The sequence below is a fragment of the Microcaecilia unicolor genome, chromosome 3 (genome assembly GCF_901765095.1).
Source record: "Microcaecilia unicolor chromosome 3, aMicUni1.1, whole genome shotgun sequence".
Lineage (NCBI taxonomy): Eukaryota > Metazoa > Chordata > Amphibia > Gymnophiona > Siphonopidae > Microcaecilia > Microcaecilia unicolor.
Genome location: NC_044033.1, coordinates 439,459,158 through 439,472,470, shown reverse-complemented (window position 1 = coordinate 439,472,470; position 13,313 = coordinate 439,459,158).

Genomic DNA, 13,313 nt, shown 5'->3' with positions numbered 1-13,313 from the left:
TTTTTCCTTCTCAGCATCCAGTCTTCAAGCTCTTCCTTGTTACTGCATCTACCTACAGCTTACCATCCATTTCTATTCTACCAGTCTTTCATTAATTCTCCTCTCTATCTCATCACATAATCCTCCTCTTTCTCTCTCTGCCCCCCCCCCCCCATTTCAACATCTCCCTCTACCAACTATGTCTACCACCCCATCACTCTCTTTTCCCTGTGTTCGCATTCTCTCCTCTATTTTCTGCCATCACCTCTCTCTATCTCATGTTTATCATTGATGCTCTCTATCTTCCATGCTGATTCAGCATCCTCCTTCCACTCCAGTTTAATGTCCCCTTTTATCCTTGCCCCCCAGTTTATCATCTCCCCATCTCTTTCCTCCCCTCCAATTCATCTCCCCTCTCTCCCCCTCCCCTGTTCATCATCCCCCTTTCTTTACCCCCCCACTTCAGCATCACCCCCTCTATGCCTTTCCCTCCCCTCAGTTTAGCATCTCCCCTTTCTTCCCTTACCTTAGTTCAGTATCTTTCCTTTCTTCCCTTTCTCTCACCATTTGGCACAATGTCACAGGAAGAATGCACGATGCTTTGGGCTTACAGGATACACACTTTTTCTTTTACTGTTGTCACTTGCTTGCTGCATTTCAGGGGCTTTTCAAGCCTCACAATGGTACCATGTTCCCTCTCTGTGCAGAAGAGGAGAAAAAGTATCCTATTCTCATGCAGAAGCACAACGAAACAACTGCTACAGTAGAGGTTTGGAGCCACTTGTTGCTGTATTTTAAAATTTACCATTTGAGATGGCTGCATCATTGTGCTTAATGACAAAGCTGCCCCTGAGTGGCACTATATAGATGGTTCCACTAAAAATCCATTTAAATGACCCAGCACTATCTGGTCTCTGCCAAGGTGGGAGAGGGTGGAATGAGGGTTTCTGTCTAACTATATGTATAGCAGCTGCTATTCACAAATGGTATCAGGTGAGTTCCAACCCAGACAGTTCCCACCCACCAATTTCCCCCGAGACAATTCCCACCTAAGACAATTCTCACTTAAGGGGGACAATTCCCACCAAGGACTTTCCTCTCCACCCCAGTCATTTCCTGCCCATCCTAGCCTTTTTTTTTTAACCGACCATAGCTTCTTTCTTCTATTGGGTCCCATAAGTCCTGGCGGTGCTTTTCTTTTTTTTTTTTTTTACGGCATCTGGAACAAGGAGGTAAGAGCAGCATACAGATGTACACAGAGGATGTATAATAACGGAATAACTTTTCATAGGTAGAGTAGTAATTTGTTATAAATCATTATCAGCGTGTCATTTTGAGGGGCTGAATTAGGTTGAAACCTAGTTTGGGGGGCATTGCCCACCATATAAACTACAGTTTATATTTATTTATTTATTTGATTATGACATTTAGATCCCAGATTAAACATGAATTAGGTTGAAACCTAATTTTGGGGTTGTGGAGCAGGGCATTGCCCCCTCAACAAACTTCATGTCTGGAAGGGGAAAAGGATGTATATAAGATAATGTGGAGAGAGTGTGAGGGAGTACTGGTCCCCCAAATGAACTGAAAGAGGAAAGGGAGGGAGATTACTTGTCCTAGTGTGTCTTGTATTTTTTGGGTTATGAGTGGGAATTGTCCTTCCTGGTGTGGTGGGAATTGGTTCAATGGGAATTATCCTAGGTGGGAATTCTCCAGATGAGAATTGGTGGGAGGGAACTGTCTGGTGGGAACTGACCTAGAACCTCACAAATAAGCTGATATTCAGCCACCGCAGTCAGTCAGTAGCACTTATCTGAATAGCAGCTGCTGAATATTGAGGATCTGAATTATTGGGCCCACACTTAATCACTTTAGTTTAGAACTGTGAAAAAAAAACCCCAGTCCTAACTTAAACTATTTCACTGTAAGTACAGTAGATAAATATCACTGCTATCGGGGCAATTCTATAGAAGGGTGTCTTGTAAGAGCCTGTTCTATAAATGAACATAGGCACCTACTTTCCTGTATAAAATATTAGCCCTAGAGGTTATATATTCACTTAAATGACAATAATGTGGCAAAATGCTTTTCTATAAGTTTGTGCCAATATTTGATTGTGTATGCTTTGCAGGTACACGTTTCAGCAGAGTGTGGGACAGATGCATGTTTACAGACATAAATTCTAAAATGCTATATTTGGTGCATGTTCTTTAACAGTCTGAGGGGCCCTTTTGCTAAGCAGTGATATGGCTATCGTATGGGTAGCGCGTGCCAAAAAGATAATGCCACCCGGTTGATGTGCCCACCTGGCAGTAATTTCACATTTAGCATGTGCTGTTTCCCACGGTAGAAAATATTCTTCTATTTTCTAATGCAGGGGGTGTTCCTGGAGGTAATTGACAGTGTGGCCACATTGGTGCATGCTGCATGATTACCTCACGAGTAGCGTGTGAGCCCTTATCGCTAGGTCAATGGGTGATGGTAAGGGCTCAGGAGGTAAACAGCCAAGTGCTACTTTCAAATTTATCTTAGGCGCCGCCAGTCAGAAGCATTCTTGAAGACTACCTTGAAACAGCTCTTAAGCGAAACATGGATCCATGTTGGTGACAACTGGTCTCCATCATATATCGTTAAAAAATAACCTAAAAGCTAAGTATCAATGCTAAACATTCTGTAAATGCATATTATAAAGAAAACTGAAAATATATAAAAAAAATCATTCTGATACCAAAATAAGGATTAATAGTAAAAAGCAGTAAAAAAAAAAAAAAAGTAAAAAAAACAGTAAAAGAACTGAATTGATGAGGATTGCGGTACCGCCCCTAAAAGTATGCTTGGCTCATTGAATTGTTCAGCCAAAATGGAGGTGGACACGGTAATCTGACAGATACTATTATGATTCTCCGATCCTACTGACCTGTGTAATATAAGATATAAGTGTGAAGAAGCCGAGTATATTGAGAATTAATTGTTAGTGAGCTCCCTTCAGTTCTTAAAACGGTGTATAGTGCTTGACTGCAGTTGGGATACTTTCAAAGTTACAGCATAGCCATTTACTGCCCCCATATTAAAAAGTCTTTTTCCCAGCTGCGGTAAAAAAAATGGCCCAGCGCGTGCCAAATACATGCTCCCACACTACCGCGTGCCAATTTTTACCACAGCTTAGTAAAAGGACCCCTGAGTGAGCATTTACACTAGCTCTATGTGGTATCAGTGATTGTGCCTACAAAGTCGGCGTCTTACTGACCTTTTACACTCATATCCTATGAAGAAAAGTTGATGCCAACTCTTAATAGACATGTTCCTGGTGCCTAAAAATAGACACCTCTTTAAAGAATTACTTTCTTATGCACGATGAGGACACATTGCTAGCAAATCATGATACTTACTCAATTCTCATTTTTAAAAGAGAAGTGCATATTGTATATTGCATGCATTCTGAAACAAATCTATTTTGAAAGCTTGAAATAAACTGATTTCAAAAGATGTTGGGTATAGAAGTAAGAAAGAATCATGATTCAGTGCAGCATATCATAAATATATTAAGCAATCATTTTAATGTCCCAGAATGTGCTTGATCTGCTGCATTGAAGCAGGTAGGATGTATGAGATATTCATACACAAGTATTTATCTGAAGCACTGCAAAATGTGTTTTCTTGACATACCAGCATGCTTTAAACTTATTACAGTTTGGTTGTTGTTTTTTTTAACCCAGCATTGCTTCTTCCTTTACATGAGCACAAAGAGTAGTATAAGAAATGTTATCTCGAGGCATCATTTAATAAATGTACAATCAACCTCCATGTAAATCTCCACACCTGACAATGACATGGAAAAGAAAATATGAAGTGTCAACATCCACATGTAGCTGTCCCAAAACATTCAACAGATGTGCATATATGGCAACCTTGTCTCATATGTGTGGCAACACATGCAAGACAAGAAGAATCAGAATAAATGTGCATCCCCAGCTTGAACCTTTGCCTGGACCTGGACTTTGTTTTGCTTGCCGCCTGCCTTGTGAACCTTGGCCTGAATCTGTCTTCTGCTTGCTGGCTGACCGCCCGAGACCTAGCCTGGATTTTCCGGTACGTCTGTTCTGCCTTGCTTCTGGTGTGGGGTGGTTTTGCCTGCCACTGCTGCTCCTTGGCAGTGGCCCAAGGGCTCACAAACCCAGTTCCTGTTTAGTGAACGTGACATCATGTAAGAAAAGGTGGTGGCGTTTATCAGCTTGTATTTCAGTCTTTTACAGCTTGGGAAGTGCAGATTGAGAAATTTGCGGGATGACCTTTTGGCGTTTCTGGGAGGCAAGACCACAAGGTTTAGCATGTAGATTGGGGCATCTGCGTGAATGATTTTGTGTATAATCGTGCAGACCTTGAATGCAATGCGTTCCTTGAGTGGGAGCCAGTGAAGTTTCTCTCTTAGGGGTTTAGCACTTTCATATTTAGTTTTTCCAAATATGAGTCTGGCGGCGGTATTCTGGGCTGTTTGGAGTTTTTTGATAGTCTGTTCTTTGCAGCCAGCATACAATGTGTTACAGTAGTCCAGATGACTTATTACCATTGGCTGTACCAGGGTACGAAAGATATATCTCGGGAAGAAAGGTTTTACTCTTTTGAGTTTCCACATGGAGAGGAACATCTTTTTTGTTGTGTTCTTCACGTGAGGATCAAGTATGAGATTTCGGTCAATGGTAACTCCAAGAATTTTTAGATTTTGTGCGACAGGGAGAGAACAGTATGGTGTGGTTATGGTGGAGTAGTTGTTTTTGTTGTGTTGTGAGGTGAGTACAAGACACTGTGTTTTTTCTGCGTTGAGTTTTAGCTGGAATGCATCCACCCAGGATTCTGTAACAGCTGATGCTTTAGCATATCATCTTATTGCATGAGGTATTAACACTATATCTTGATGCATGAGTAAATAAAAATCCACACTAAAAATTAATGCAGACTTTTACTCATATTTTATTACATCAGGGCCAGAATGACATAAACAATAATAAATGGCACTACTGTGGGAACATTGTAATAAGCCACAATTAGCCATTTATGTAGGTCAATGCACCAGGTGCTCTCTGCCAATTTAATGCTTGATGGACTCAGATGTTCAAGATGGATTTTTGATAAAGTCATTTGATGTCTGGTCTAGTCAGGGTTCTGTTTTCTTTTTGTCTTATGAAACTATATTATACAAATCTTTTACTCAAATGCACTTTTAAAGATATTATAGGAACCAGAGTATATATGGCACTTTTATGATTCTTACCAAAAGGCATTTTACTCTGATACACATTACAAAACATATATTCTCACAGCCCAAGTATTTCAATTGACCCAATCTAAAGCAGAACAGGAGCTGGAGAATGGCAGGGTACACTTAGGGCTCTTTTTACAAAGCCTCGCTAGCGATTCTGGCATGGCAAATGCAACAAAGCCCATTCAATTCCTATTGGCTTTGTCACATTTGCAGCATGGGAATCGCTAGTGCAGCTTTGCAAAAGGAACCCCTACATTTCTATTTCCATGGAAGCCCTAATGATGATCATTTGCAATGCCTTACAAACAATTTTGATTATGTTCTGCCATATGCTTCTGTAGTGCACCATGGGGCCCTTTTACTAAGCCGTGTAAGCGTCTCTGCATGCCCAACGTGTGCCAAACTTGAGTTACCACCCAGCTACAACATGGCTCTTGAGGTAATTTCATTTTTGGCGCTTGCCCAATACGTACATTCGGAAAATAATTTTTATTTTCAGACATGTGTATTGGATGCGCGCCAAGTGGCTTCTGACGTGCATAGACCGTTACCTCCCGGTTACTGCATGAGATTTTACCACTAGTTCAATGGCTGGCGGTAAGGTCTCAGACCCAAAATGGACAAGCGGCAGTTTTGATTTTGCCACACATCCATTTTCATCAAAGATGTTTTAAAGGGCATTTTTTGCAGGTGCACTGAAAAATGATTCTGTCTGTGCCCAAAACACGTGCCTACACTACCGCAGGCCATTTTTCAGTGCACCTTAGTGCTCCTAGGATTTGTTCTTTACCCAGAAAGCATGAGAGATTTTTAAAACTTATTTCTCTATGCCTATGAGACAAAAGCACTACTTTCCATCATTCTCTCAGAACCCAGTCTTGATCTTTGAATGATATCTGTATTTTTTAACATCTTTCCAGTTCAGCAATTTGCAAACACCTTCTCTGTCTGAATGGAGAAGAGAAAATGGTGCTCTGCTGTTTTGTTTTACGTTTCTACTAAGCTAATGCTAATATAATCATCCTTAGGATGATTTGGTACCTTCCATCACCTTAGTCATTCTGTTTGTTTAGAGCTATATGAACCAAAAATCCCATATGTGTCACATTTTATCATTCACCCAAAAATGTATGCACATCATTACTCTTTGTACTAGTGATATCTATATGAACCCACATATACTATTTGCTTTCCCAACTGCTTTGTCACCTTAACTTTTATGCTGAAGGTAGAAGAGATAATGATTTGGTGATTGCCCTTTCTTCTTCTTCAAAAAGTTATTTGTCTCCTGGATATCTGTATCCTAAATATGTAACTTTGCATGTTTTAAACTAAATCATATTTCTTATACATCTGACAATTTTTCCATTTTTTAAATTATGTTTCATCTTATTTTTGTATTGTATTTGTACTCAATGCATTCATCTATACTCTATTGAATGTTTTATCTATATATAGTTTTAAATTTGTCATATTTTTCTGCACCGTTTTAATTTTTAAAGTTTTTATTTTTAGTAACAGCAGTTATAGTACCTATGTTCTTTTATATGGGTCATTTAAATGTATTTTTTTATATTCATTGGGTGCTATGTTTTTATTAAGGTTTTAGGACTTGTTTATATATACACTTTTACTTACATTCATTTTGTTTTTATAAGGTTGTTGACCCCTGAGGTAGGCTCACACACTGAAACACAGCTGTGTCAGGTCCCAAATGTGTTGAATTTGTGACCACAATAAATGTCCTTGAACATTGGAAATCCTTGTTGTCATCTTATTTACCTCTTCTATCATGTCTATACTGTTGTGAGTTTTCATATGATATGCAAACAAGCACATTTTCACTTCAAGCCAGTGTTATACATGCTGGAGCCCAGGACATAAATGTGAGAGCCCCAAAGCTCACTGGCAGGCTGTACCTTCCTAAGTTTTGAGCGTGTTTGGGTCCCTCTGTAGCCTGGGGGTCCAGGATAATAGCCCTATTTGCACCCCTATTAATGCTGACCCTGTCACCAACTCTCTATATTATGACCCTGCAACCTCAGAATAATCTGAGGTACCCATGCTTATATGATGTTTCAGGTGGTGTCTGCATTGTAACATAGACAGAGTGGGGCTGGTATTTAAAATGACTTAAGTGGACAGCTTAAATTGCTCAGGGCTGTCCAACTGCTGATATTCAGCGGCTCTTAACTGAACAGTGCCTCTGAATATTGGCTTTGCCCAACTATCAAAAAAGTGGGCAGGTCAGGGGTGATGTTGGGGAGGAGACAACTGTGCACAAATCCGGAACTACTGCCAGGCTACTTCAGGAGCCCATCATTAGTTACCATCCCCAGTGCGTGCCATTTCCGGTGCTACAAAAAATAGTTTCTATTTTTGTAGCACCGGTGCTTACCCAGTGATAATTGGGCTATGCCATGTGCTGCCTGGTTGCCACTGGGTTAGCATGAGAGCCCTTACCACCTCAATGGGTGGCAGTAAGTGCTACCCCCCACCACCACCACACACACACACACACACACACACACACACACACATGAAATGGATGAGTGGTAAGTGGTTCACTTACTGTATGTCCATTTATTTTCGCTGGCTGCCTTTTACCATAGCTTAGTAAAAGGACCCCTTAGTACAGCTCAAAGGCTGTACAAGTGGCCACTAACTGAGGTCAGCTTTCATGTTGTCATCTATCACCAGCTGCAATAGTAATGTTAACAGGGGCTTACCAAGGCTCCTTAATGACATGGAAGGGCTAGTGAATTCCTTCCATGTGGGTATGTGCCAGTTTGTAGGCTACCATGGGCAGGCCCCCAGCAGTGCCAATTTCATGAGTGGTGTTATGAAGAATTCTAGAATGTTCATTTCATTTTTTGCTCCTATCTTTTTCAGTAGTAGCTCAAGATGAGTTAAATCCAGGTATCCTAGGTACATCCCTGTCAGGCTCACAAAATAATTTTGTACCTGAGGCAATAGAGGGTTATCACTTGCCCAACATCACAAGGAGCAGCAGGAGGATTTGAACCAGGCATCCCTGGTTGTTAAGCTAAGTACTCTAACCACTAGGCTATTCCTTGATTCTATGGGTGTTATTATTTATGTTGCTGACTATATGGTTATCTGGCAGGTCTGGGTGTAGGTGTGCAGGTGTTTGTGCTTACCTGATCAGGGTCATCAAGATTCCTTCCCAGAATTTCTTGCTGCATTCCTTTGAGGCAATACAATGTGCTCTCCAACAACAGGGAGTCACTATGCAAGAGATCCCTCCCGTTTTGTCCACAGCAGACATATTCCCTTGAGAATGCCAAGAAGGTGAAAATGGCTCCACGTCGGGAATAAAGATGTTCTTTTAATCACATGTCACTAAAGCACTAGGGTGACGGCCCGGCAACAACCGCATGAGTTTCTACGCTGGCATTCACTGACCACTTAGATAAGTGTCTCAAATTATATTTAAGCAAAACCCCATTTAGATTGTTTATATTATTGTGGAGGTAGGCAGGATCAGTGCTATGATGGTGGGTTGCTGCGGGCCGACTCCATTTTTTATGGTATAAAGGCACTTGAAGCAAAATTCTGAGCACTGCATTATAAAAACAAAAAAATATTTAAATCATAACACATTGAACAATGTATGTAATACACTGGTAGAACAGTTATTATTTATTACCCACACCAGTTTGAATTGTATCGAACCCAAAGTTTAGCATTAAATTTTAACTGCCAGACCCTCGACCATTCTTCTAACATTCGGAGATCCCTTCTCATTGTTTCTACTCCCTCCAGGGTATCCACTCTATTGGCTATTTTCGTGTCATCCGCAAAGAGGCACACCTTTCCTTCTAACCCTTCAGCAATATCTCCCACAAATCAGTGGCGTTCCTAGGCTGGCTGACACCCAGGGCGGATCGCCGATGCGCCCCCCAGGTGCAGTGCGCCCCCCGGTGAAATTACCCCCCCCGGGTGCAGTGCGACCCCCCCAGGTGCATTTTTACCTGCTGGGGGGGGGGGGTGCCACGCGCCTTTCAGCTCCGAGTCTGCTCGTTCCCTGCTGCTCCCTCTGCCCCGGAACAGGAAGTAACCTGTTCCGCGCAGAGGGAGCAGCAGGGAGGGAACGAGCGGACTCGGCCAACAGGCGCATGGCACCCCCCCAGTGGCGTGCACCCGGGGCGGACCGCACCCACCACCTCCCCTTGGTACGCCACTGCCACAAATATATTAAACAGAATAGGCCCCTGAGGAACTCCACTGCTCGCCTTCCTTTCCTCTGAGCGGATTCCATTAACGACCGCCTTCTGCCACCTGTCAGTCAACCAGTTTCTTATCCAGTTCACCACTTTCAGTCCTAAGTTCAACCCTTTCAGCTTATTCACGAGTCTTCTGTGTGGGACCGTATCAAAGACTTTGCTGAAGTCCAAGTAGATTACATTTAGTGCACGTTCCTCATCCAGTTCTTTGGTCACCTAGTCAAAAAAGTCAATAAGATTCGTTTGACAGGATTTTCCTTTGGTAAAACCATGTTGCCTTGGGTCCTGTAGCCTGTTGGTTTCTAGAAAGTTAACTATTCTTTCTTTCAGCAGCGACTCCATTGCTTTTCCTACCATCGACGTGAGACTTACCAGTCTGTAGTTTCCCACTTCTTCCCTGTCTCCACTTTTGTGAAGAGGGACCACATCCGCTTGTCTCCAATCTCGCGGAACCTCTCCCGTCTCTAAAGATCTATTAAATAAATCTTTAAGGCAGCTGTTTATAAACTCTTTCTTCCGTAAATGGCACAGTATCCACTCCATTCCCAGACGTTCCCTTGGCAGCCAACTGCGGTCCTTCTCCAGGATTTTCCTTCATGAACACCGAAAAGAAATAATTGTTTAGCATGTTCGCTTTAGCTTCATCACTCTCCACATAGCCATTCTCATTATCTTTCAGTCTCACAATTCCATTCCTATCTCTTCTCCTTTCTCCAATATATCTGAAAAAAGGCTTGTCACCTCTCTTTATATCTTTAGCCATTTTTTCTTCTGCTCACACTTTCGCTAGCCATATTTCCCTCTTCGCTTCTTTCAGTTTAATCCATTAATCTTTTCCATGATCCTCTCGTTGCGCTCTTTTGCATTTCTTGAACAAAGCCTCTTTTGCTCTTATTTTTTCAGCAACTTGTTTGGAGAACCATATAGGTTTCCTGCTTCTCTTGTTTTTGTTTACTTTCCTCACAAAAAGATCAGTCACGATATTTATAGCAGCCTTTAGCTTGGACCACTGTTTTTCCACTTCTCCTACGCCTTCCCACGCCAACAGCTCCTTCTTCAGGTATTCCCCCATTTTATCAAAATCAGTACGTCTGAAATCCAGTATTTTCAGTTTTGTGCATCTGCACTCCGCCTTCGCCCTTATATCAAACCATATGATATGATGATCACCATTACATAGGTGGGCACCCACCTGGATATCGGAAACACTACCTCATTAGTTAGCACTAGATCCAGTATTGACCCTTCCCTCATGGGTTCCGTCACCATTTGTCTGAGCAAGGCACTTTGACAGGCATCCACAATCTCCCTACTTCTTTCCGATTCCGCAGACAGGACGTTCCAATCCACGTCAGACAAATTGAAATCTCCCAACAGTAGCACCTCCCATTTCATACCAATCTTTTGAATATCTTCTATCAGATCCTTGTCTAACTTCTCCATTTGCACAGGAGGTCTGTAGATAACTCCCATGTGGATACAGGTTACATTTTCTCTTTCCAGGACGATCCATAAAGCTTCTTCTTTTCCCCAGGTTCCCCGCATTTCAGCTGCTCTGATATTCTCTCTCACATACAGAGCCACTCCTCCACCTCTTCAGCCCTCTCTATCCTTCCTAAAAAGATTATAGCCCGGTACGGTCACATCCCATTCATGAGAATCGTTGAACCACATCTGCATAATAGCAACAATATCCAAGTTTTCTTCAAACATCAGGGCTTGCAAGTCTTGAACCTTTTTACTTAGACTACGAGCATTTGTGCACATAGCTTTCCATTTGCTTAGTGAGTTTGGGTGTTTTTTTTAATATTTACATGACCTTTCCCTCTGCCATCATGTTTATTCTGGGGGTGACTTTCCGAAATCCCCTGTTTCCTTTTGTCACCCCTACCCTGTAGTTTAAATATCTAGAAACATACTGTCTGAATTTCTCCCCAAGGATCCTTTTTCCCCATCACAGAAATATGTAGCCCATCATTACAGTACAGCCTGAAGTTGTGTACATGGAGGCTGTGTATGTGTATTTGTTGATGAGTAGAGTATATATGGTTATGTGCATGGTGGGTATGTGGGTAGGAATGTATGGGTTATGGGTATTGTCACAACTAGAGGGCACCTTGCCATCTGATCCCAGATTTACTCTGCTGTCTAGGCAACAATTCCCTGTATTGGATCCAGCATCAGCCACAGAGGTCCTGCCCTAAAGAGGGAGCTCTGTTTATGCTGTACCATGTCTCCCTCTAGTAGCAGGCCTTCCCTCTTTTCAACTCCAGCTACAATGCCACCAGAGGCTTCCTTGACATTCAATAAAAGATCATGCTTTTAACTTCAAAGTGTCACTTTTTTTTCTTCAGCTCAATTCAAAAGCAGAAACCTCCCTTTTCCACACAGGAGGGAAAACAGGAATTCCTCTTATAAACATAGTAACATAGTAGATGACGGCAGAAAAAGACCTGCACGGTCCATCCAGTCTGCCCAACAAGATAACTCATATTTGCTGCTTTTTGTGTATACCCTACAGTTCGGCAAACTGAAGAGTAGCAAATCTCCTGGACCGGATGGTATTCATCCTAGAGTACTGATAGAACTGAAAAACGAGCTTGCGGAGCTACTGCTAGTGATATGCAACTTATCCTTAAAATCGAGCGTGGTACCGGAAGATTGGAGGGTGGCCAATGTAACGCCCATTTTTAAAAAAGGTTCCAGGGGAGATCCGGGAAATTATAGACCGGTGAGTCTGACGTCGGTGCCGGGGAAAATGGTAGAGGCTATTATCAAAAACAAAATTACAGAGCACATCTGAGGACATGGATTACTGAGACCAAGTCAGCATGGCTTTTGTGTGGGGAAATCTTGCCTGACCAATTTACTTCAATTCTTTGAAGGAGTGAACAAACATGTGGACAAAGGGGAGTCGGTTGATATTGTGTATCTGGATTTTCAAAAGGCGTTTGACAAGGTACCTCATGAAAGGCTACAGAGGAAATTGGAGGGTCATGGGATAGGAGGAAATGTCCTATTGTGGATTAAAAACTGGTTGAAAGATAGGAAACAGAGAGTGGGGTTAAATGGGCAGTATTCACAATGGAGAAGGGTAGTTAGTGGGGTTCCTCAGGGGTCCGTGCTAGGACCGCTGCTTTTTAATATATTTATAAATGATTTAGAGATGGGAGTAACTAGCGAGGTAATTAAATTTGCTGATGACACAAAGTTATTCAAAGTCGTTAAATCGCGACAGGATTGTGAAAAATTACAAGAGGACCTTACGAGACTGGGAGACTGGGCGGCTAAATGGCAGATGATGTTTAATGTGAGCAAGTGCAAGGTGATGCATGTGGGAAAAAAGAACCCGAATTATAGCTACGTCATGCAAGGTTCCACGTTAGGAGTTACGGACCAAGAAAGGGATCTGGGTGTCGTCGTCGATAACACACTGAAACCTTCTGCTCAGTGTGCTGCTGCGGCTAAGAAAGCGAATAGAATGTTGGGTATTATCAGGAAAGGTATGGAAAACAGGTGTGAGGATGTTATAATGCCGTTGTATCGCTCCATGGTGCGACCGCACCTTGAGTATTGTGTTCAATTCTGGTCGCCGCATCTCAAGAAAGATATAGTAGAATTGGAAAAGGTGCAGCGAAGGGCGACTAAAATGATAGCGGGGATGGGACGACTTCCCTATGAAGAAAGACTAAGGAGGCTAGGGCTATACAGCTTGGAGAAGAGACGGCTGAGGGGAGACATGATAGAGGTATATAAATAATGAGTGGAGTGGAACAGGTGGATGTGAAGCGTCTGTTCATGCTTTCCAAAAATACTAGGACTAGGGG